The sequence below is a fragment of the Sturnus vulgaris genome, chromosome 5 (genome assembly GCF_052056855.1).
Source record: "Sturnus vulgaris isolate bStuVul1 chromosome 5, bStuVul1.hap1, whole genome shotgun sequence".
Lineage (NCBI taxonomy): Eukaryota > Metazoa > Chordata > Aves > Passeriformes > Sturnidae > Sturnus > Sturnus vulgaris.
Genome location: NC_142247.1, coordinates 58,056,824 through 58,080,840, shown reverse-complemented (window position 1 = coordinate 58,080,840; position 24,017 = coordinate 58,056,824). Strand labels below are relative to the sequence as shown.

At 35.3% G+C, this 24,017-nt stretch overlaps 1 protein-coding gene across 11 annotated transcripts in view; it reads left to right on the top strand.

The window, feature by feature from the left end:
• Positions 1–24,017, top strand: part of TAFA5 (TAFA chemokine like family member 5) — a 471,130-nt gene that overhangs the window by 328,427 nt on the left and 118,686 nt on the right. The window lies entirely within an intron of this gene.

The following is a 24,017-nucleotide window of genomic DNA, read 5'->3' as shown; positions in this document are numbered from 1 at the left end:
CAGTGAATCTGGGAGTCCTGTCTTAATATCTTAAGAGGTTTAGCAATTCAGATTAACTTAGAAATAAAAATACTGTTATGTATAAATGTCCTTATTGGTAATATTCCTGTTGTTGTTAGGTATTCACATAACACTGGTATTTCTGTATTTAGCCTCACCTACATTCCAGCTCTGAGTCTTTCTAAGTGTGCATTTCACATCTCCGCAGCTCAGCTGATTTCATTTGGTTAAGCTGGTTTTGGAAGTATTTTGACATCCTGCCAGTTCTATTTCTGTGTCATTCCAGGATACAATACCTACCAAAACAAGCTTTCAGGCAGCACCAGATTAGAACAGTGAAATGTTACATGCATGCCATGCCAAATTACTTTTCACCCTTCCCCTTTGTTAGAAGTGGTCAACTTATGAAACAGATACAATAATACCAATTCTTTACATGTCATAGCCGTGTGCTTCAGTGTCCACTCTATAGATCTGTAAGCCATTCATCTGCTAAGTTCCTCCACTGTCTGAATTGGAGCAGGAACACTACATATGGACCAAGATTACAGAGGACATTTTTTGTTTAAGAAAACCTCTATCTTTATTGCCACTAAGAGTAAATAGCTTAAGTCCTGACAGCCAGGACTGAGCTCTGAGACAATTGCTTCACCAAGCATTATGCATCACAAACTAACTCAGGTCTCAGTAGTGTGCTTCTGAAATTGATATTTGATAAGGATTTTCCAAGACCACACCACATAACTGGAAGTTAGCCTGAAATAACTTTCATATGTTAAAACATTGATGTGTTCTGCCTTTCGTGTATGCACACCAAACTGAGAAAGGGTAGAAAATGAATACTTTCTGCAGAATATCTTTGGCAGATCTTTTTGAGATCAAAAAAGTAATGAGATCTGCATCTATGACTGTACATATGAACAGAACTAGGCAGAACTAGGTTACTTTTAATTAAATCTCATTTTAATGTAACAACGTATCTATAGAAGCAGTCCTAGCCATTGTACAATGCTTTAACTGATCCTTTTAATAATTTGTATTAATTTGATGCTCTCCTCAGTAGTACTAACATAAATTATGAGAGAAAATACCAGTTCTTTATATGTTATAGCCATGTACTTCCATGGCCACTCTATTAATATATACTACAACGCCTAGATTCAACCTATTTATTTCCGTGGCTTACAAGATATTTTAACGCTTTGAGCAGTTTCCATTACTCTCATTGTTTACAAAAGGAATCCTAATCTACAAATGTGTCATCACTGACAGTGCTGGAACTAGATTATTTTTTGTTAATTTCCAAGCAAGGTAGTATGGGAGTTGGATGTCATAATTCTCAGAAAAGTTAAATATGTTTCTAATTCTTGTCTTAGATAATAGTCCCTGTAAACAATTTACAAGCAGAGTGGTAAAATGGCCTTTTTTGTCCCATGTCTTAAGGACTACATGCACAGAGAAATCTAAATAGAAATAAATTCCTCATGAAGCTGAAGCATCTCATGAAGATGCCATATCATTCCTTCAAAATACACAAGTTCTCTTGCATATCAGTAATGCTTCAACTAGTACAGTCTTTTCAAAGCTGTGCATTTCTTTGTCACGCCAAAGTATTGAAACCTGCACGTTCTATTTTCCATTATCCTTAAAAAATACACTTCTTCACGTCAAATAACTGATCTTCAAGTCCTAAGCCAAAATGCTAGCAAAGATTTTGTGATTTTTGTAGACTTTATGTTGAAAGGAGCTGTCAGATACTTAAAGAACCACCTTAAAGAGATTAGCTGCATTCCTCTGTCGTGAATGATGAATACTGATTCTATTGATATTCAGGGATCCACACTGCCTGAAGAGAGACCAAAATTTATACCAAAAATAACTGGTAGCAAAATCGCATGCTAAATGAAATCATAATTTATTAACATTTCAAATAAATCCTTGGAAGAAATTAGGTAAACTTTAGTTTTGTTCTTCACTTCTAGAACATGTATTTTCAAATTATAATGAATGATACTATGCTAATTTCTCTTGTCTTTTTAAAGTTATAGAAAATATGAATGCCCACTTCTGCATGGGCTATTTCAAAGAAATTGCAATTACTGTGCAAATAAATGGACAGAACTTTTAGATAGATAAGACTTCTAGAGATATATTTTCTTTCAGAATTCCTATTGCTTAACTCATATTCATATTGGGTGTTCTAGCATTCAGTCCAATTTTACTATGCCACCTTAGAGACAGGACAGCTTTAGATTCAATGAGCTAAAACTAGTTTCTGATTAATGCTTCTGAATTATGGCTTTACTTTTTTATATAGATTAATCTATATTTAAAAGCAGTTCCTAAACTGTAAAATGAATTCCATTTTGATCTGTTTTAGGTTTGAACTGTCACTTTCAGTAAGTAAGCAATAGTTATTTCTACCCAAGGCAATAATAATCATTTTCAAACTTCTATTTTGTGGGTTTGCGGAATAACTTAGGTTTTCAGTAAAAACACCAAGCAAAATCTTTGTTGTTTTTTTTCCCTATACTTTGAAACCGGAATTCTGAAATGTACATAAAACCACATTTGTAACTTGGCAAGTTCATTGATTACTATATCATAGTGTGAACCCACACAATAAATTGTTGATATCTAAGAATGTTCAAGTGTTTAAAGACTTTAAAAGCTGCATTTTAAGGAATGCCTAAATTGTTAAGTTTGTCTTGATCAACAGAAAATAATTTCATTTTAAATACTTTCTAAATTGCATAATTTTCCAGGACACTGACACCAGTAAAAATTATGTTTGTATATGAGGCTAGGATTCTCTGTATATGAGGCTAGGATTCTCTTTCATCTTAGCAAAAAAAAAAAAAAACAACAAAAAAAACCACCCACAAAACAAAAAACCCCAACCAAACAAACAAAAAAACCCCCAAAAGAACAAAAATCAAAAACAAACAAAAAAAAGCCTAAATTTTAAAATGCAAGGCTCAGGGAATAGAAAATTCAATATATTGGATGTTTCAAGTATCTGCCTGGAAAATATGCAGGCCCATCAAAGAGTGCACGTGAAGATCCTGATACTAGAGCTTTTTATTACTGTTTAACACCCTAGTCACTATTTGCATTTAAATAAGCCTTTCCAAATACTGAAATAGCATGGTAACTGGTGTAAGAAATAAGCATGTTAAGAATTAGTACTAAGATGGACAAAAAGGATCAAATAAACCAAATTCCTATTAGTAATGGTAATATTGTGGCTTTTTTGGAGTTGACAATTCTTAGCATAACAGACATTCTAAATGTGATTTAGTTTCCTCAACTTATAATTTAAGTGCATTCACGTACTTAAGGGTATGGCATCTTGTACAGAGAGCACATCTGTAACATGGGACCTACAGACCAGTGCCCTTGTGGTGACAGCTGGAAGTCAGACAGAAGGTGATGGTTCACTTATTGTCTGTGTTAAGCAACTAAATCTCATTCCTCATCTGCCAAATCAGAGAATTTGAGACAGTTCTGTCCGCTCCTACCATATATGTTTCATGATAGATTGATATTGTCTGAACGTTCTGATTTCTTGCATGAATATGGGGAAATCAATTTTCATTTAATAAGTGACTGCGAAGAGAGAGACTATCTGAGGAAACAAACCTGGAGATTACTTGTGCAATTTCTTGAGCTAAGTAGCACCATGCACTGTAAGAAAGGATTCAATAGGTGCTGAGTGCCATATGGTTGAAATGAAGGCGACTACAGGATACATAGTATGTGTGGAAGAAAAATAGATTTGATTATGCAAACAAGGAAGAAAACTGGAAAGACTAAGGCAGAACTTGGTATATAGTTTAAAACATTTTTTGTGGGCATGTAATGTAAACTCATGAAGGCTGGAAACTGAGAATTTAAAATGTTAGAATTCTTACACACCCATTTTGCACAGTGAAAATGTTCATGACACAAGTGTTAGAAGCTGAAGTTGTTGCACGTGTATATGCGTTTTGGAACATTTCCATTTTTAAGAATATCTCCAAAGATTTCTGTTAAATTGTGCAAAGCAAGCTATAATTCTTGGACTGAGAAAAAACAAGCAGTGAATAAAGAAAATGAAAAAGGTGTTTTAGTTCAGGGATTTTTATAATAACATTTGACACGTTATTTCTTAAAACTATACTTGAAAATTAATTCAGAAAGGCCTGTCATATTGAAAACCGTCATTTCAACAAGATACTGATGGAGGATCTGTGAACAGTGCATAATAACACTTAACAGGAGTGTATTGATCTAGGTCGAGGTGGCCCAGGAAGTGACAGACTTGTGAAAAGTCTAACAGTATTTTATTAAGAATGGTTTCAAAAGCATAAAATATATTAAGTTCTTAAGTGTTATTGAAAATCTGTGAAAGGTAGACACATACCAGACATTTCTGTTTTCCAGTATTCCCCTGCTATATTTTCATTAACCATTTGGAATAGAAATATTCGGTAACATTATGTCTGCACATAAGTTTCTTTACCTTAGGGCAGACCTTAAGGATAAAGTTGCCAGTTTTTTGTTCTAGTTAACTCCTGCCCATGAGATTTTGTTTTCAGCTACTTCTGCTGGTCACTTGCATATGAGCATGCAGGGCTATGCAGAAAGACAATTCAGTTTACATTCATAGAAAAGTGATAGCCCAAAACTCGGGCTATTCCTTTTTTTCATTAGATCTTAGCAATCTCATTACATGGATGAGACAAGAGGTTGGAAGTGAATAAAACTGTCTGATCCAAATAAAGCCAGGCAAGGGTGGGACAATAAAATCAATCAGCACCATATATAATAAGACCTTTTCTTTGAACTGACTGTGCAGTTTTATGGTACTCTAAACCAATCTAAAGCTAGAGAGTCCCATTCCTATTCTCCCACCTCACTCTGTCTCTATATGTCTGACCTGTGTTTTGGTCAGGCACTAAGTGCTTCTGGAAGTGTCTGGGATGCAAAATAGTCATCACTTTTTGCCAGGTTAGTTTTCAGCCACATCAGCTTCTGATTGAAATACTGCAGATTAAATTATTCTAGGCCAAAATCTATGGCGTCTGTCTTTATTACATAGCTCCAATGCCTCTGGGCCATCAACAATTATTGATGGATACCTAGTTAGCTTTTTTCAACCAACACTACTATTCTTCCCCATTTGCACTTGCCAAAGAATTCCAAAGTTGCCTCTGAATTAAAGACAAAGCACATTAAATTCATCATTCATGTGAAATACACAAGTGTACCCCTACATGAAGGAGATAAATTCGAAAGTCCATGTCCTAATCTGTCGAGGATGTTCTACTTTTCTGGACCAGGGCTTTTAAAGGTAGCATCTCTACTTTCTAATGCATTTACTTTTTTGTATTTTATTTCTCTTTTATTCTTTTCCTATTTTGTTCCTACCACTTTTCCTTTTTCTCCATGAAGTCCTGAGAATTTTCCCTCGCAGAACAATTCTTAGAATTGTTATAGCCACAAAAAATGAGACATTTTGTGGTGTGGCAATGTCAAATGTGTAAACAGTTACAGAAAGTTGTCGAGATTATGGGAAGACTGATACTTAGTTCTTATAATAGTAGAAGTAGCATCGGAAAGATCAGGTGCAAGCCAATTACTGTATTTTTCACAAGGACATGAACAAAAATGTGCCCAGCTTTACTATCCAGCCAGAAGAGTGGGTATCTATCCAGATCTCCACCAGGACATTGAAATTTCTGTCCTCAGTGGCTTTGTAGTCAGATTAGGTATGTCCAGAAGAAAATTAAATCTCTTCAGAATGCTTTTTATCCATTGTCAATATAAAAATTATCTATGTTTCATGGAGAGAGGTCTGTATCCTCTGTTCTATTCCTTGATGAGTGTCAACTGGATTGAACAATTTATCCTCATTTCTCCATGTGACTTCAGGTTTGCTGCACAGTGATTTAGTTTTTGAAAAAGAATTGAAAAAATGTTCTGATTTGAAATATTTGCCTGATGATTATGGCATTTTCCTGGAATGCAGGAATGGGAGATTCCCTTCCCATAAATAGGTCTAGATGCATCCCAGATGATTGGTCTACCTACAAGATTGATATGCAAATGATGGATTGTTCTGTTGTCATCATCCTTGCTTGAGGTACTGCCATGTCTTTCCTGATTCATTCTGGTGGTTTAGCCAGACTTCTTGTCTGCCTAAATCTGGAAAATAGTAGAGGGGCCTCAGTTTAAAATGAAAATGAACATTTTTATTCAATAATTCAGAGAGATCTAATAAACATAAATTCTAAAAGATATGCAAATTAAAAGATTGAATTCGAAGGTTTAGGTGTTTATAACCTAACTTTTTAGATAGCTTGCCTTTTCCTTTCATGTTACTTGCTAAGTGATCATTGCAGAATTTTCTACCACCTTTTGAAATTTTTTCATAGCAAGTTGCTATTTGTGGAAAAATAGGAACTTGGAGCCGTTAGGGAATCTGAACAGAGACTGTGGATATCTCAGCTATTGCAGACAATCCAGAGGATCAGATTTACCCATATAGTGCTCCAGTAAGCATGTTCAGTGGAGGCTGGGAGAGTGATGAAAAATGCATTTGAGGGTGGAAGCTTCCAAACATTTAAGTTTGATGCCTAGATTTATTTTCATATGGACATTTTATATCTTTATTTTTAAATCAAATCATCCCCTGCTACTCTCATTCCAGAAGACAATTTGACACAGAGAGCAGCAGTGCTTTCACCTCCATTTCATTAAGTGTATACTTGCACTTAATCATCTGATATTCAGTAGGCTTTGTTATGTTAAATATCATACCTTTCATCTTTGTTTTTCCTTTGTGAACTGCTGTTTTCTCTTTTGCCTTATTCTTGATGTAACTATCTCTACTGAAATCAATGGTATGACTTGAAAAATAAATGTGTATTTATATAATAATGATAGATAGAAAGTGCTCTAATTACCATATGAATGCTTTCTCAAATGTCTGTGTTTCATCAGTAATCTTTTAGTCCTTCCTAATAAATGATAAAAAATATAAAACCACTGGCAGATGTTTGAATTCAAATCAAGAATTCTTTGGTAGCATATGATGCAGCTGTTCTGCTCAAGGAAGTGTGAAAATGTCTCTACCTGCATTGCTGAAATAGTCACACTGTTCTCATTGGATTGTCACCTGGCTCTTATGAGACCAATGTATATACTTAGTAATGTAGAAATCCACTTCCATTCTATCCCCTAGAAGTAATTTTATCTTTCATTTTGGAATATCAAAATTGAACTGGGTCAAAACATCCTCTTATGATGTGTTTTGTGCCAAGCTTTTATTTGTTTTTGATTCAACATATGAAATAAAACTTGAACACTAACAAACGGATAGTTGTCTTTTTAGTTGTGAAGTTGAAGGAAATAAAAAGCACTGATAAAATCACATTCTCTGCAATATAAACATTTTAATGAAAGCCTTTAGAAATCCATGATTTTATCATACATTTTTATTTTAAATGCTTCAAATTAATGAACTTTAAAATGAAAAAAAATTTAAAGTGCCTCCCTAAGTGTTGCAGATGTTGCTGACAAAGCAGTCATATTTGAACATTATTCCTATTGGAAGATACAGTATTGAGTGTATTTGCCAGCTCTTCACAAAATTATTGAAGTATGGGGAATTTGCATAGACATAAAAATTTTTTTGAAAGGAAAACAAAAAATATCATGCACAAAACATCTGCCATATAAATGTCTGCATGCATGCAAAGACTTTTGCCATGAAACTGAGCAATGCATAAAAATTTGGCACCATAGCTTAGAAGAGTATTGTAGCTAGGTTGTAAAGAGTGAAATATCTGCACAGAAGGGTTTATATGGCTTTTCAAAGAAATCTTCATTACGGTATTACTCAGCTTAACCAAAATCAGAACAAAACAAAACAAAAAAAGAAGCAAAAATCGGAACCACACTTATTTGCATGCCAGGGATATCAAGGATAACAGAAGGGCTTCTATAGATATGTTGCAAGCAAGAGAAAGACTAGGGATAAATGTGAGCCTTCTCTAGAAGGAAAAGAGAGACCTTACTACTTTGGAAAAAGAGAGAGTGCTGAGGTTCCCAATGACTTCTATACCTGAGTCTTCCAACAGCAAGTGCTCCAGCCACACCACCCAATTTGAGAAAGGCAAATGCAAGGACTGGGAGAATGAAGACACTCGGCCCTGTGTAGGAGAGGGTCGGGTTCAATAACATCCAAGGAACCTGCATGTGCACAAGTTCATGGGACCTGATGAGATTTATCTGTAGGTCCTGAGGAACCTGGCAGACAAAGCTGGTAATCCACTATCCATCATTCTTGACAAAATTGTGGCAGTCAGGTGAAGTCCATGATGACTAGAAAAATAGAAATATAACCCCCAATTTTAAAAATGGGAAAAACAGAAGATCTGGGGAGCTACAGACCACTCAGTCTCACCTCTGTGCCAAGCAAGATCATGGAGCAGATTTTCCTGGAAACTATGCTAAGGCACATGGAAAATAAAGAGGTGATTGGCAAGAGCCAACATGGTTTTACAAAGGGGAAATCATGCCTGCCAAACCTGGTGACTTCTATGACAGGGCTACAGCACTGGAGGATAGGGGCAGAACAACTGACATCATCTACCTGGACCTGTGCAAAGGCTTTGACACTGTCCCACGTGACATGCTGGTTTCCAAACTGGAGAGACATGGATTTGATGGATGGACGATGCAGTGGATAAAGAATTGGCTGCAGGGCTGCACACAGAGAGTTGTGGTCAGGGCTCATTGTCCACGTGTCCAGTGGTGCCCCTCAGGGGTCACTACTGCAGCTGATGCTGCTCAACATCTTTGTCAGAGATGTGGACAGTGGGATCAAGTGCACCCTCAGCAAATTTGCTGCTGACACCAAGCTCTGGAGGGAGGGGATAATGCCAACCAGAGGGACCTGGACAGGCTTGAGAAGTCATGAAGGTCAACAAAGCAAAATACAAGGTCTTACACCTGGTTCATGGCAATCCTAGGCACAAATACAGTCTGGGTGAAGGAGTGATTGGGAGCAGCCCTGCAAAGAAGGAATTGGGGGTGTTGGTTGATGAGAAACTCAACATGAGCCAGCAATGTGAACTCGCAGCCTGGAAAGCCAAGCTGGTCTGCATCAAAAGGAGCATGGCCAGCAGGTCAAAGGAGGTGACTGTCCCTCTGTGCTCTGCTCTTGTGAGACCCCACCTGGAATACTGCATGCAGCTCTGGGGTCCCCAACATAAGAACTGTCAGAGCAAGCACAGAGAAGAGGCACAAACCTGACAGGAGGACTGTAGCACCTCACTTACAATGACAGACTGAGAAAGCTGAGGCTGTTCAGGCTGGAGAAAGTTGTGTGGAAACCTCATAGGATCTGCCCAGTAGTCGAAAGGGGCCCGCCAGGAAACCAGAAAGGAACTCTACATCAGGAGCTGTAGTGACAAGGATACAATGGGTACAATTTGAAAGAGGAGAGATTAAGTTAGATATCCCTGGCAGTGTTGAAAGCCAGAATGATAAGGCCTTGATCAGCATGGTCTAGTGGGAGGGGTCCCTCCACAATGCAGGGGCAGTTGGGATTAGGTGATCCCGAAGGTCCATTTCAACCCTTTAGCATTCTGTAATTCTGTCACTCACAGGCTGAAAAGCTAATAGTTTGAGAAGAGACTGGTAAACGTCATGATCAAAAACCAAGTTAGGAGTGCTAAGTAATAAAGTTAGTGTGTTATTGCTGATGTTTCCAGACAGATTTTTATTGATTGATTTTGTACATATCACATGTTTTTAAAGTCTGAGGTTGTTACAGCTTTGCTGGCAAAATGATACACTGGAAAAATATGACAGAGCTCTCAAGAGTTCTATAAATAATTCAGCATTTCTTTCTATTTTTGGGGTTTCCTTTTTCTTTTTTTTTTCTTATTTTGTTTTGTTTTTAATGAGGCTTTGATTCAATCACAGCTCTACTCACAAATCATGGATGTGTTGTGAAAATTTTGCTAGTATCAACAACACTGAAGACATAGTATACAGTATTGACTACAGCACCAAGTATGAAATCTTGGAACATGTTTTAAATTGTCAGCATGCTGTATTAATAAAATTGCATTGAATTTTCTGTCCATTCGTTCAAGAAAAGTCCACTAATTCATATTCAGAGAGAAGAATGTTCCCAAATAAATTTTGTCATTTCCTTTTCAGTGATAGTTTTGTTTCTACTTATAAGTGCAGGGGTAGATAATCACTATGACAGGAATGATAAAATCATTGCACCATAGACTCGTATTCACTGGAACAGATCATTGAGTCCATTATCACAATACTGCCAAGTTCATCACTAAACCATATCCCTAAGTGCCATATTTACACATATTTTAAATACCTCTGCTCTGGGACTGGTGACTCCACCTCTTCCCTGGGTAGCTTCTTCCAATGCTTGACAACCCTTTGATGAAGAAGTTTTACCTAACATTCAATCAATCACACACATACACATCCCCCTACCATCCTGCCCCTTCAGTGGAACTTGAGACCATTTCCTCTTATCCTGTGACTTGTCAAAAGAGAACAACCACCTCCTGGTATAATCTCCTTTCAGATAGCTGCAGGGAGTGATAAGGTCTCTCCTCAGCCTCCTTTTCTCCTGACTAGTATAGACCTCTGTCTCTTACCATGTATTTCTGTGCATGAGGGCACCTGCAATGCTCAGGATTAGCCAGCTTCCACTCCTCACAGCTGGCTCTGGCCTACAGTGTGATCCAGCCCTAGAAGACTTGACCCTTATGGATGCTTTCAGGGAAGCCAGCAATTAAGCAGAAGTGATTTCCATGACTTTTCCTCAGCAGGGTGAAATTTTCCTGTTTTCTTTTTCTTTTCCATGATAGCAGGACTGAAACCCCATTTGTTTTACCCTATTTGCTGATGGTGGTGGTTTTTTTCTGAGTCTTGCTAAACATAGAAAATCAGAATTTATTGAGCTGGATTCAGTGGTATTCTGTTGACCAACACTACATATGTATATTTCATTGTGCTGCTCCCTCTTTTAAGTTATTGTATAATGTAAGAAAAATCTAGAGTTTTCACTGCTAGTATATAATGGCAGGAACAATTAAATTGCAGGTGATATGGGGGGAATTTTTTGTTCATAGAATGTGTGCAAAGTTCTGTTGCTGTGAATAATGAAACACTTTGAAAGATCTTTAACCTTTTCAGTAAATGAACAACATCCATAAAAATAAAGTTGAGTCCTATAAAAGCCCATAAGAGAGAGATACTATTTCTCACAAGTTATTTCCAAGTGAGTTATTCTTAAGGAGCCTAAAATAAGTGCAGAAAGAAACTAATAGGTTGTATTTCTTAAATCTCTGATACTATCTGGAACAATATCCTTTAAAAATGGCATTCCATTATGAGACAATAAAAAGATGAAAGAATAAGATAATGCACAGAAAGATGCACTAAAGATTATTAACCCTGTAAAATAGGGTGCATTTCTGGTTTTGTAGTGTTGATAGTACATGTTCCAGTAGCGCCATTCCAACTGTTCCTCTTAAAACGAGAAATCTTCCCATAGCTCTTACAATTGCCACCTTAAAATTATATACTGTCTTGAAGCTGGACTCTAGAGGGGACTCCCTAGTGTAGATGATAAGACTTGGAAGAGAACTGAGTGTTTGGGAAGGGGCAAAAGTATTAACACATTAATACAAAAGTTATTAATTCAACTACACATGCCAATACCCTCCTAAAAGTTTTCTGGAAAAATCTCTGTGAAAGTTCCCTGCAAAATCTTAGATTTCCTTACTTCTGCTGTTATCCCTGCAGTGTCATCTGCCAGCTCAGGCAGGTTTCAGGTGAGATGGTTATTGCCCCAGACAGACAGTGGTGCTTCAGTTAAGGTCTTGCCGTGGATCCCCATTGCTGCTTAGTCATGAGCTGCATCTTAAATATTAGAAATCTCATGAACAGTTCTGAGTCCTCTGGAGATAACACAGACCTGATAAAGGTTAATCAGAAAGTTTTCATCTATAGTGAGTGGCTAGTCACTCGGGTCATTGGAATTAGATCTTCATACAGAGAGGACAGTGACCCAGTGACCCTGTGATCTAAGGGGCTGCTGCTCTTTGAGTTCTCTGCCTCCCATAGAGCCAGGGAAAGGTGAATTACTTGACTTGATCACAGGAGCAATTTTATCTTTCTGGGAGGAATGATTTGTCTTTCATAATCCTATGGAACCTTTTCCTCTAAAAATTAGGGTGAACAAGAAAAATGCTTAAAATACAAGAAATATATTACCAATATGAGAAGTTCAGTAGATATAGTTCCTTTCACTAAAAAAAAGTTAATTTTGCTACTTAATTTGCTCTATTGAAGCTACCTTTCCTTTGCCTAGTGGTCCAGAGTGGTCTGTTCTTAGTGATGGAGATTTTACTGCTGATAACACTTTTGGAAGTAAAAATTCCAAATTAATTTATAATAAAGGGCCCATCATTAATTACAATCATTTTAGTAAAAGTGCTTGTTAAAATACCAGACGGATGTATCTTATATGTCATTGGTAATGCATGCTAATAAAGGCAAATAAGCAAGAATTTTATGAGCCAAGGACTAGGTCTTCCACTAACTTATGTCAGGAATGACACACATTAAAATTATTTTTGGTGCACATTTCATTTTTTGTCCTTGGAAAAGTATGTGATGTATCTGAAACATAATTTTAAAAAATAAAAAGACCTGAATTACAAAAGATAAGTAGTAGAAAAATCTGTGATGGTAATAAACTGTTTTTCAGATTGATTTGATGATTAGATATTAACTTCCTAGGTTATCTTAATATATGGTAATAGTTGTTCACCTGGAAAGTGTGTGGGAGAGGGTGTAGAATATACACATGGAGATGGTTTCAGTTGAGTGGAAGAGAAAGGTGGGTAAACAGCACAACAAGTAGAAAAAACAGTATCTATTCAACAGCCTGCTCGATACCCTGTCCACTAGCTGCCCCTGCAATGCTGGCAGCTGCAGTGGCCAATGGGAAAGTGGTTTGGTACAAGGTGTCTGGTCTTTTTTTTGTTTCCAAACTGGTTTGCCAAGGTTAAGAGCTGAAAGTCTCTGTGATTTGGTTTCAGGTTCCTGAATCTGTGTTCTCTTGTGGCTTTGTTGAATTTGGAAGTTTGCAAATGCATAACATTTTGCATTCAGGTTTTCTGCAATACAATCAGTTTGTTTTCGTGAAGCAGAAGGATGCCTGGGGCAAAGGATGTGGACAAAGGAAAAGAGCAAAGAGACGAGAAACCTTGTGGATGATAGATTGCTGTCACATGGCTCTGTGGAAATAAAGAACTGCAAATTAAAGAGGTTGTCAACAGTTATTTGTCTGTCGGACTTTGCAGAGCAGGGCTGTTTCTAAGGACATGATATTTTGTTGAATGAACTTCTGCAGATCTGAAAGCTGTTTTAAAAATGTTCAGGTGGACAGACTATAGTATCAAATCACAGATCTGTTACTATAAGGTAGGTTGTATACTCCACTCTCATTAGGGGAAGACTAGCTTTTCCAAACTGAATAAAGATTTTAGAATTTAATTTATTAATACAAATGAATATTGAGTAAAACAGTTCAACTGAAGCTAAAATTTGGCAGTTGAGTATTAGGCTGGGCTTTCTTTCATAAGGTCTGAATGGATGATGCTCACTGCTTCTTTGTGCAAGCACACTATGGATATAATTGTAATATAATTTCATTTTACATCAAGAGTTGGCACCCTTCAGAATATATTTTCATTTTTGGCAGACTTTTATTTTCCTGTTAAGAGTCAAGAAAACATTTTCCCAGTTAAAAGTTAGCCAAACAACAATGTCCATCTAAATAAACAGGGACCTATTTTTCAGAACAAATAGTCAACAGCAATGGTTTCAGAACCTTCTGTGTTAGTGCACATACAGGTATGTTTTTGTCTGCTTTAATAGATTGTTCCTTGTTTAAAATTCCACTGTTCAGTATAGATGAATGAAATGAAAAATGTGAAAAATGCTAAGGGAGGTGATGCTGTATCTAGATTATTCATCTTGGAGTCTCCCAGAACAATGAATTACTCTCTGATGGAGGTAATTTCTTGTTCTAGGTCCTGGGCTAACAGATTACTTGAATGGCTCAGCATCATATTTCTATGTTTTCCCTTTTCATGTTCTATGCTAATATGCTGTAATGACACTCATTGGCTTCTTATTAAATGCAAAGTAAGTGAAATACAGTTTTGTTTATTGTACCAAATGAAGCAAAAAAAAAAAAAAAAAGAGACTGTTTTATTCTTCATGATGTGAAAGATATTGAGGGATTCTGTATCATTGCAGATGTTAGCAGATTTGTGCCATGTAAATTTGATATGTTGATGATGTTACAAAACGTTCTAATCAGTGTTTATTCTGTCATATTTTATTTATATTTGTTTTTCAAAATGTGTGCGCATATGGTACAGGAACCTTAAAAAACATAATAAGGCAGTCAGACTGAAATACAGGCTTTAAGTTTAATACAGAGATATGTGTTTTAATTAAAGTTGTTTGTGAATATATATTATGGATACTCAGATGAGTTCTTCTAATTTGTTTAACACAGTAGTACTTTAAAATATTTCTTGTTCAATGATAACAGAAATCCCTTTCAGCATATTCTGGCCAGTGTGCTTGCTAATGATCCAGTAAAAATACATTGACATTCTTTAAAAATGCCTAAGAGACAATATTTACAATTTTTTATTCAAACTTCTAAGCTGAACTCTTGTAAACTTTTCAATATGTTTCAGGCTGTGAATATAAACTTTTATAGCTTATATTGAAAGGAATATGGATGATGCCCATTAGGTTGCTTCCTAGGAGTTAAACACTATGTTTTCCATTGCTTTTTAGATTGAGACTGACCATAAAAATGCTTGCAGTTTTCTGGGGAGTTAAGTGGAATTTAGGCTAAGCACAGTAGATCATAGAGAAGCTTAGGCAGAAGAAAGACAGGGCTCTCCCCAGAGCACATGCTTCCCGGTGTATCAGTGTCAATGCACACACATTGATATTTAATATGAAAACACAGGGAAAGTTGATATCAAACTGAGAACTGGGTAGAGAGTGAAATGCTTTCAGGACTAGGTAAAGCTGGATATTAGATGATGTCTTGATGTAAGATATCTCTAAATATAATTTTAGGCATCATTTAGTTTAGTGTCTTACTCCTAGAAAGAGAAGTATTTCATTTTGTATTCTGGATATTATTGCACAGCTATACCTGTGAATCTTTTCTGTAGGCATTGCATCACACTAAGCCCAAGTGATACAAATTCATACACAGAACTTGCTAGTAAGTTATGTCATCCTAGAAGGATTTTTTGAAAAACAAGCAACCACTGAAGATTTCAGCATTGTTCAGTATTTTTGTACTTATCTCTCAACAGAAGCATAGAACATATATTTAAGGCCAAAAAGAATGAATATATTTCTTGTCATGTAATAGGTAATTATGGTACACATTTTAGTTTGAAATCTATTCTGTTTTATGTGAAAGAAATTATTTTCAGGTTACCTTCTCATATATGTAGTTCTCTTGGAGGGTAGGAAGAGGGTTTTTTGTTGATTTTGGGTTTTGCTTGTTTATTTTCTATCTTTGTAGTCTTTATCAAGAGCTTATTTTAAGCATATTTTTAAAATATTATCTACATAACTGTCATCGAATACGTTTTTTTTATTTTTTTTAGCTGTACAAATTAATTTACTGAGAGTTAATGTATGGAATTTGGTCGGGGCACTAAGTGATAACAGGATTTTTGGTGCATACCCTAGAGATATGTTTATTTATAGAGTTAAACCATGATACCACAGAAATCAGAGGAAATCTACCTATTCCCTTCATTAAAGTCAGCACTTTACCTCAGACTGAAGAGCAGTACAGTCTGCCCAGTGTCATGCTGTATTTCTCTCTGTGAGACAACTAAAATGTGGTATTAAAATTTAATATATGGACAATGGTGTTTGAGGAACAAAACTAATGGGGAGATGGATTTGCCGAAACCTAATTGCAGTCACAGAGAATAGACTAGAGCAGAAACTGCCAGAATTGAACTAGCCATTTAAAAGCCTTGTGTTTATGAGAAAGTCATGTTTATTCTTCTGCAAGGTTGATGTCACAGTTATAGCCATCTTTGGATCTCTCTTGAGCTAACACTACAGTCACTTGCTCAGCAGATAACCTCTGCACACCATGACCTTAATAACATTTTAAAGATAATATTTATATAAGGAGGAACACTTCCAGAACAATTTCTCTAGTGAATGAGAAGCACACTGTTTTCTCAGACCATTCGTATTGTTTTGTATGAAAGGGAAGTATTTTTCTAATCAACTAATGAAGAATAATATACTATTTTGAATTTTTTGTTTGTCTTCTTTATTTTTCATTTTTGCTAGTTTGGACTTCTTTTGTTACATTGAAAGACAGTTTTGGATGTTTTTAATTGAGGGGTTTTGGAATAATCATCATTACTCTTAACAGTAGTGAAGGGAAAACGCAATTAAATACCTCTAATAAGCCTCTGCTTTTTTTCTGTATACCAAACAGATTCTCATCCTGTATTATTTACTACTGTACTACTGATCCACAGCTGTCTTCTGTATAACAGGAGATGAAAAATCACACTGCATATTGTGGGAGAGTGGCTATAAGAACACTTGAGAGAGAACATGAAAATATTTAAAAATCCAGTCTAATAGCATAAGAAGTACATGATCTAAGTGCTTCCCCTAGAATTCCAGATAATTTTGTTTGATCGTGTCAGCTGTTAAGATGAGTTTGAGTACTTGGTTTCCTAGGAAAGACTAGTAGTGTCTAGAGTTTTCATTCATTCATGGTTTCTCATCTTTGCAAATTGAGGTGACTTTCCTTACCTTAACATGTAAATATATCCACGTGCCCTGGCACTAACCCAAACTGGTAATAGCCTGGACTTCTGGTAGGACCCAGAATTATCTGCAAAATTCTGTGATATTTTTGGCTATTCTTCTACTTGATAAGTGAACTTATAGGGATGTTGGTACAACACTTTCAAGCAAATAGACAAATACCAGGTTCCAATTCTCTTGTATTCATTTCCAGTTGTCACTGTTGTGTTTTTGATATGTATTTAGAATGTATTCCATTGGCCAACTCAGTCCTCCATGGCAACCAGAAATCAAATAATGAACTGAAGTCTGGAAAATTTGAAATGCAGAAATAATAATTTCATTAATAATAACAATAATAGAATTCATCTTCTAATACATTTTGGATTTTTTTTGCTATCAGCCTGGGGTTTCACTGTAAATTTTGATCTTGACCAAGGTATCACAATTGCAAAGAGAGTGTGTTTAGAGAACAGTGTTTTCTTACTGCAGAGCACATAGTTTGAGGAATTGATCATTTTTCTTCTCTCCTCCACGTGGTTCAGCTTTTGTCAGGTCGCCTTGCTGCTTACAGAGGCTGATTGATCTCTCACCATGTGGAAATGGCAGGTGCTTGTTAGGTCTCCAGTGGGACTTACTTCAGTCTGCAGTGATTCCTTTCTTCATACAGTATCGTTAAATAGATGCCATCTTTTGGTCTCTTAATCTTTAACCAGAGAACAGAATTAAACTTGTTAAATATATCCAACATTCCATGTTTTAAGTATGCTGCTTTAGTGCATGACTGCAGTGAGTGCACTGGAGTTTAAAAGCAAATTAGTACTTTCCAAGAGATAGGAAATTTTGTTGTTCAAATTATCTGTAGTCCACATCCTACAGAAAAAAAAAAAAACCTGAATAGATAAGATTTTAACTCAGCATGTTACCTTCTCAAATGACAAAATTAGAACGGATGCTATGTTTTTAAAAAACTGTGGAGTCATGAATAAAGAAGTATACTTTATGACCAAAGATAAATGAATCTTCATTTAGGAGTTTTTGCAAAAATGTGTTTGAATCACAGATCTGTTCATGAAATGGGGGTTTATGATGTTCATTTTTTCCACTTAGGTTGTTGGTGAATTAGCCTTGTATTTTGTCTGAATCATTCACTGAATTAATTTAGCCTCTAATATTAGAAGCACTAATTATGAGTTAAGTTGTTCTGTAGGTTATTAGTTTGGAAAAGACTATCATGTTATTAAACAATGCTCTAAAAAGCATTATTTTAAATCATCAGGTGGAAAGACTCAAAAGTAATATTACATAAATGCTTCTAAAAGGCATTGGTGAGAAAATTATCTACACTCCTGAGGCAAACTTGTCTATCATCAATGCCATCACTACCAATCATGGGATCTTATTATATCTTTGTTTTCTGGATAGGAAACTGCAAGATAAAAACCTGTATAGATCTTTACAGGCTGTGACTAAGTCCCTTCTTACCCATTAATCTTTTCCTTTGATCAGATAACTTGCACTGTCTGAATTGCACAGGTCTTTTTCATTCCTTTAATTATTTTCTTCTGAAACCTCTCCATTTATTGGTGATCTTCTAGATGACAATTTTAGCAGAATTGAACAGACAATTCAAAAATTAGCTGTGTCTTGGACTGCAGTGCTCTATTGACTCAGTAGTGAAGATCCTCCCTTTATATGCATTTTAGATAAGTCTCCTACAGGAAAGTGATATTCAGTCCAGTCCCAGTCCCACAGCACTTTGCAGAGTTTTTGTACTCCAGAATCTAGTATAAGATCCTGTATCAATGCCATTCATTCTTTATTCATATAGATACAATCTTATTTTGACCATATTAATTTTCCTTTTTTTTTCCCTGAAATTTTTCCTATTCACAATTTATCAACCAGTCACAATTGTTGTGTAGCAGGAATCAGACCTGCTCATTTTCCTGTCTTTACTCTTTGTGTTACCATATATTTTACTAGAGGTGTTGTTTGATGTGCTTGTGTTGTAAGTTACTTACATTTATGGTTAAAAATCATGTAGCCAAGAAGTGACCTATTTGCAAGAGAAAAAAAGTTGGAGGTTTCTAGAAGCACAGTCGACGAAACTTCTCCCATTAACATTTAGATTTTTTTTGACAGCCAGCTAGCTGGTTTTAATAAGTTTGAGTGCTTTGTTTTTGTTCTGTTTTGTTTTGGTTTTTAACCTTTATTGCTTTTTAAAATCTAGATATCCTTTAAATAAACCCAATCTCCAGACTGAAGATTATCAGCATTTTGACTGGATTGGGAATTCCTTTGCATGTATGGAAGAAATGTAAATACTATGAAATAAAAGTTCATGTACAGTGTCTATTTCTTTATGTATATATATATATATATATATATATATATATATATATATATAGTGTATATATATATATATATATGTATATATACAGTGTATATTTCTTTAACAGTAAGTTGGGTAGGAACACAGTTGCATTAAAAATACCATGTCTTCTACTTTTTAGAAGCTAGTAGGAGAAAATTGTCCCTTTATAAAATTAAAAATCATACTATGACTTTAAGTAATTATGAATGTGAGAGAGCAATTATGATTGGGTGCAGGCTGTTCATATTTTCTCCATTAGGTGTTTAGGTATCATTCTCTTCCATGACCCGAAATATCCAAAATAACAACCACTCCTGCCATCAGTTAAGTCCAAAGAAACCTTGCAGACTGAATAACATTTTGAATGCTACTACGGATTTGTAAACATTTGGTACTGAAGAGAAACACAGACATGCAAAAGCATGTAGAAAGATTGATATTCTTCAAAGAGACTGAAAAGCCAGACCTTGGCACATATCCTACTAAGGCAAATTTTTAGATCTTGTCTTGATTTAATTCATGCCAGTGCTCATGAGGACTGGCCTGAATGAGGACTACATATAGTTGAAGTTTTCTCTTAGGAATCTGTTTCTTGTTTCATCTACTAAATCAAATGAATGAGGATAGATTTTCTTTCTTATGATTTGTGTCATTTTTCAGGTACCTGAGCTCTGCAGTTGTGCTGCTAGTGGGATTTCTGTGTGCCAGTTTTGTGACTACAAAATATCTTAAATTCTTAGAAGAGAAGTGACATTTTAAAAGGGAGAGAATGAGCTCTGTTCAAGCTAATGTAGAGACACTTTTCCTGAATTCTTGACTCTTTAGATGCATTTCAAATACAAACCTTTTATTGACAAAATAAAAGAAATACCATTATTTTGATTTAATAACACATCATTTGAGTAATAGTTTAGTGTTTTAATACCAGAGAGGCTGCTCTAGCAATAAAAGAAAAACTATATTTTAAACTCCTTGAATTATATGAAGATGTCAGTCTCCAGTGACCTCACACTGTTACAGCATCAAATAAGTTTTCTCATTTTTAGCAAACAAAATAAAGTTAATATTTTTAACTTTCGTTTACAATTGCTGTGGCTTTTAAAGAATATTATGTATTCCTTGGGTTAACAAAGATTTTCTGATTCTATGAATTACATTATTTAGATAAAAATGCAAGTTTTGAGCATTTTGAGTATTAAGAAAAACCCAGAGATTTTAACTTTTAGGATTGAAATGTCACCTGAATGTGATTGATTAAGCTGACATACATCCATGCTCCAATTTGGGATAACACAGGAGTAGAAAATTTTGTCACTACATTCCCAAAAGCTCTATATGGTAATTGACAACATTAGTATCAATTCTTCACAAAAGTGAGTTTCTTACAACCATTTTAATGCATAAATGGTAAATAATTTAAATATATTACAGCATACGTAACTCTTCATTCATCAGCAGCCTTTTTCAATACAAGCTCTTTATTTCATGCTAGACAAGGCAATGCCCGTGAAGTGCTTAGCTCAGTAAATAAAGAGGGATAATCTTCTACAGGAAAGTAAATCTTGCTTTAAGGTATAATCTGTACTGTGTTGTTAGTGCAAATCCAGCTTATGTTCAACAATACAGGAATCTAGTCAGCTGACTGTTCCCTTCAAATATAAGACCTTTTTCAGCAACAAAAGGAACAGCACTTAATAATTTTATCCTCCTAATCTTCTGAGTCTACCTCAGAAATTCCAGGTATATTTCTATTTTAACAAATGCACACGATGAGCAGTAAATGTGCTCAACATGCTGCATTGTATGGTGCCATTAGGACACATTTGTATGGTAGAATACACACTCTTTGCAGTACTGGAAATTTATTTTGATTTCACCTGAGGCAGCAGGATTGTATTCTGGAAAAAATTAGAATGTTAAGTCATTTGATTTTCATCCCCTTTGAGCACTGTATAGTCAGGAATTGTTAGTGGTGTTCATTTTAAAGCTGAGCAGTGGGATTAAGTACTTCATGACAAACACTGGGATTGCTTTCCCAAAACAGAAATAGAAAAATGGTTTTCCAAACTAATTTCCAAAATTAGGAGAACCAACACAATTTTTTTGGAAAATGAAATTACCTTTGAACTTTAATGAAATTTATTGTTTAAAGCTTAAATCCTGACAAAATTTTTCATTCTACCTTACCTACTTGCACTGTTTCTGTGCTTCTTATTATGGACAGAAGTCACCCTTAAGAGATCAAGACTTGACAACAATTCTTACAACAGCATACCATAATTGCTTTTCTATTCGAGGTGTAGAATTGGGCTTTAACTGATGGCAAATTCAGATTTTTAATGGTGCCTCCTCTATGTAGCAGCCTTTCAATTTTATGCACTAGGAAAAAGCTGCTGATATGCTGTTCTAGCAACCTAGGTATAAAAGAGCATTTTGAAGTGCCATCTTATTTTGAAATAAGATAGTAGTGAATAATAAGCTAGAAAATATGCTTAAGGAATCACTTTACTATCGTTGCCATGTACAAATTATACAGAAAGAGCTGAGAGCTGGCATCTGTTTTTCAGCTCACTTCTGTGCACTGCAAGCTTAGTATTGTTGTTTGCCTACAGCTATTTTTTGAACTTATTAAGAATCAGTCAATCATACAGCTCCTAAACAGAAGAAAACCATTTGGTGACTGAATTTACTGAGATGACTTTCCGAAGGTACAAATTATGGTTTTCATAACCACTGTAGAAAAAAAAAAAATGAACTTCCAACATTTCTTCTAACATGATTTACTTTTTAAAATCTAAACATATACCATTATTAATGCTTTTTAACTTCACAGATTGACTCATGAGGTTTGATGTTAGATAATCAACTACATTTCTTGTTTGAAATTTTGAAAATGCCTAGACTTATATCTGGGTTTGCTTTACCAGTGTTTACCCAGGAATATCTTCTTTGAGATACAGACTGATGTAAATTACTTCCAAGGAATCTATTCTAGTTCCAATAAAGTTTTGCTTTTTCAGTGGTTCTTCCTGAATAGAGCAGACTTGAGAGGTTAGAAGGTGCCATACATTTTCAGTACTTTAAATTTGAAAATATTTTTAAAGAACATTATTGCCTAGTGCTCAGTCATAGAGTTTCAAGCTTCTTCTGGTGAGATGGGTGAGCCCTGTGGTTATCCACATGCAATGCAAAGTTATAACCACCTCTAATCTTCTTTCAATTCTGTAAACTGCAAACTGAACAAACCTCATATGTAAGATTTATATACGAAAATTTTACTGCCTCATTAATGATTTTCAAAAAAATATCTCGTTACACTGAACCTAAGCTAAGTCCAAAGACTTTTATGTGGGAAAGGCAACAGGAGTAGATTCTATTTTAAATTCTCAGTACTGTTGGCTTGCAGTATAATTCAAATTCCACAATTTTCATGAACTTCAATATCACAATTTATCTGCTCAGTCCCTATCTTCCTAGAGTGATGGAGAAATCTCCTCAAGAGCTGATATATCAGGAAAAAGTGATACTATGATTTGGAGAGCTCCTTCAGCTGCCGTTCAATATGACAGTTTCTTTCTAAACAGTCTGGGTTTTGTTTTCAAATGTGAATCAGAAAGAAGTGCAATCCTGAAATCAGCATGGTTAAATTGCCTAATTAAATATGATAAGCGGGTTTAGTTTTCAGTTGTTGACTAGACTCCTATAGAGTGATAGAGACATGGTTTAATTGCACATTAGGCAAGTTGTGGATGAAAAAGACAGACAAGGAATGGGACTCACTGAAGTGCAGATATCGAGAATCACATTTAAATTCTGTGGAGCAAAACCGACCCTAGCAGTGAGTGATTTCTCTCATCCTGAAAGTATCTGATGTATGTGGGTAAATTAATAGTTTCCTGTAGGTTTTTGCCTGCAGAGGGAACCCTGAGTGTGACTTTTTGAGAGTAGAAATACAGTATAGATAATGTGAAATGTAACTTTAGGCAAAATATAATGAAATGCATCGTGTAGAAGACACGCATAGTACTTTCAAAATATCTTAGATGGAAAAACGTGCAGCACAGGTATATTTAGACTACAATTCAGAGTCTGTTTTGTAGGCAAAACAATGCAAGGGCTGAATCTGATGTTCCTGAATATGTCCACAGAAGTGACAGACTTAATAGAGAACAGTATGACTGCTGTGCAAGTCCTGCACTTTTATTTCTTATTAAGAAATCTAATAAAAATAAACCTGGGAAGATTTTTTTTTAATTAGATCAATATCCAGGTCTTAGAAAGTTTAACTGCTTTTCACTGTCTTTAACGATTCTTATGCCGATGAGCACAAGGATGAAATAACTGGTGCTACTTTGTGAAGAATCAGAGATAAAATGTCAATAACTTTAATGAAAAACAAAGCATCCTGCAATTTCTCACTTATGACATGTTTTCAAATAAATGGAAACATTTTTCTTGACATCATGATTAAAACAGGACATGATTCTTTGGCCCTTACGAATGATTAACTGTTCTGACAGTAAAGCAGATATTCTGCTTTTCTGCTAGACTAAAACAGGAATTTGGTTTAAGCTTAAAAGTAGTAGTGTCAAGAAAAAAATAAATATTATTTAATGTAGACTTTCCTATGAATTATTATATTGTCATTTCTTATGGATGTAACTAAATCATGTTTTTATTTAAACTGAAGACAATGAGGGAC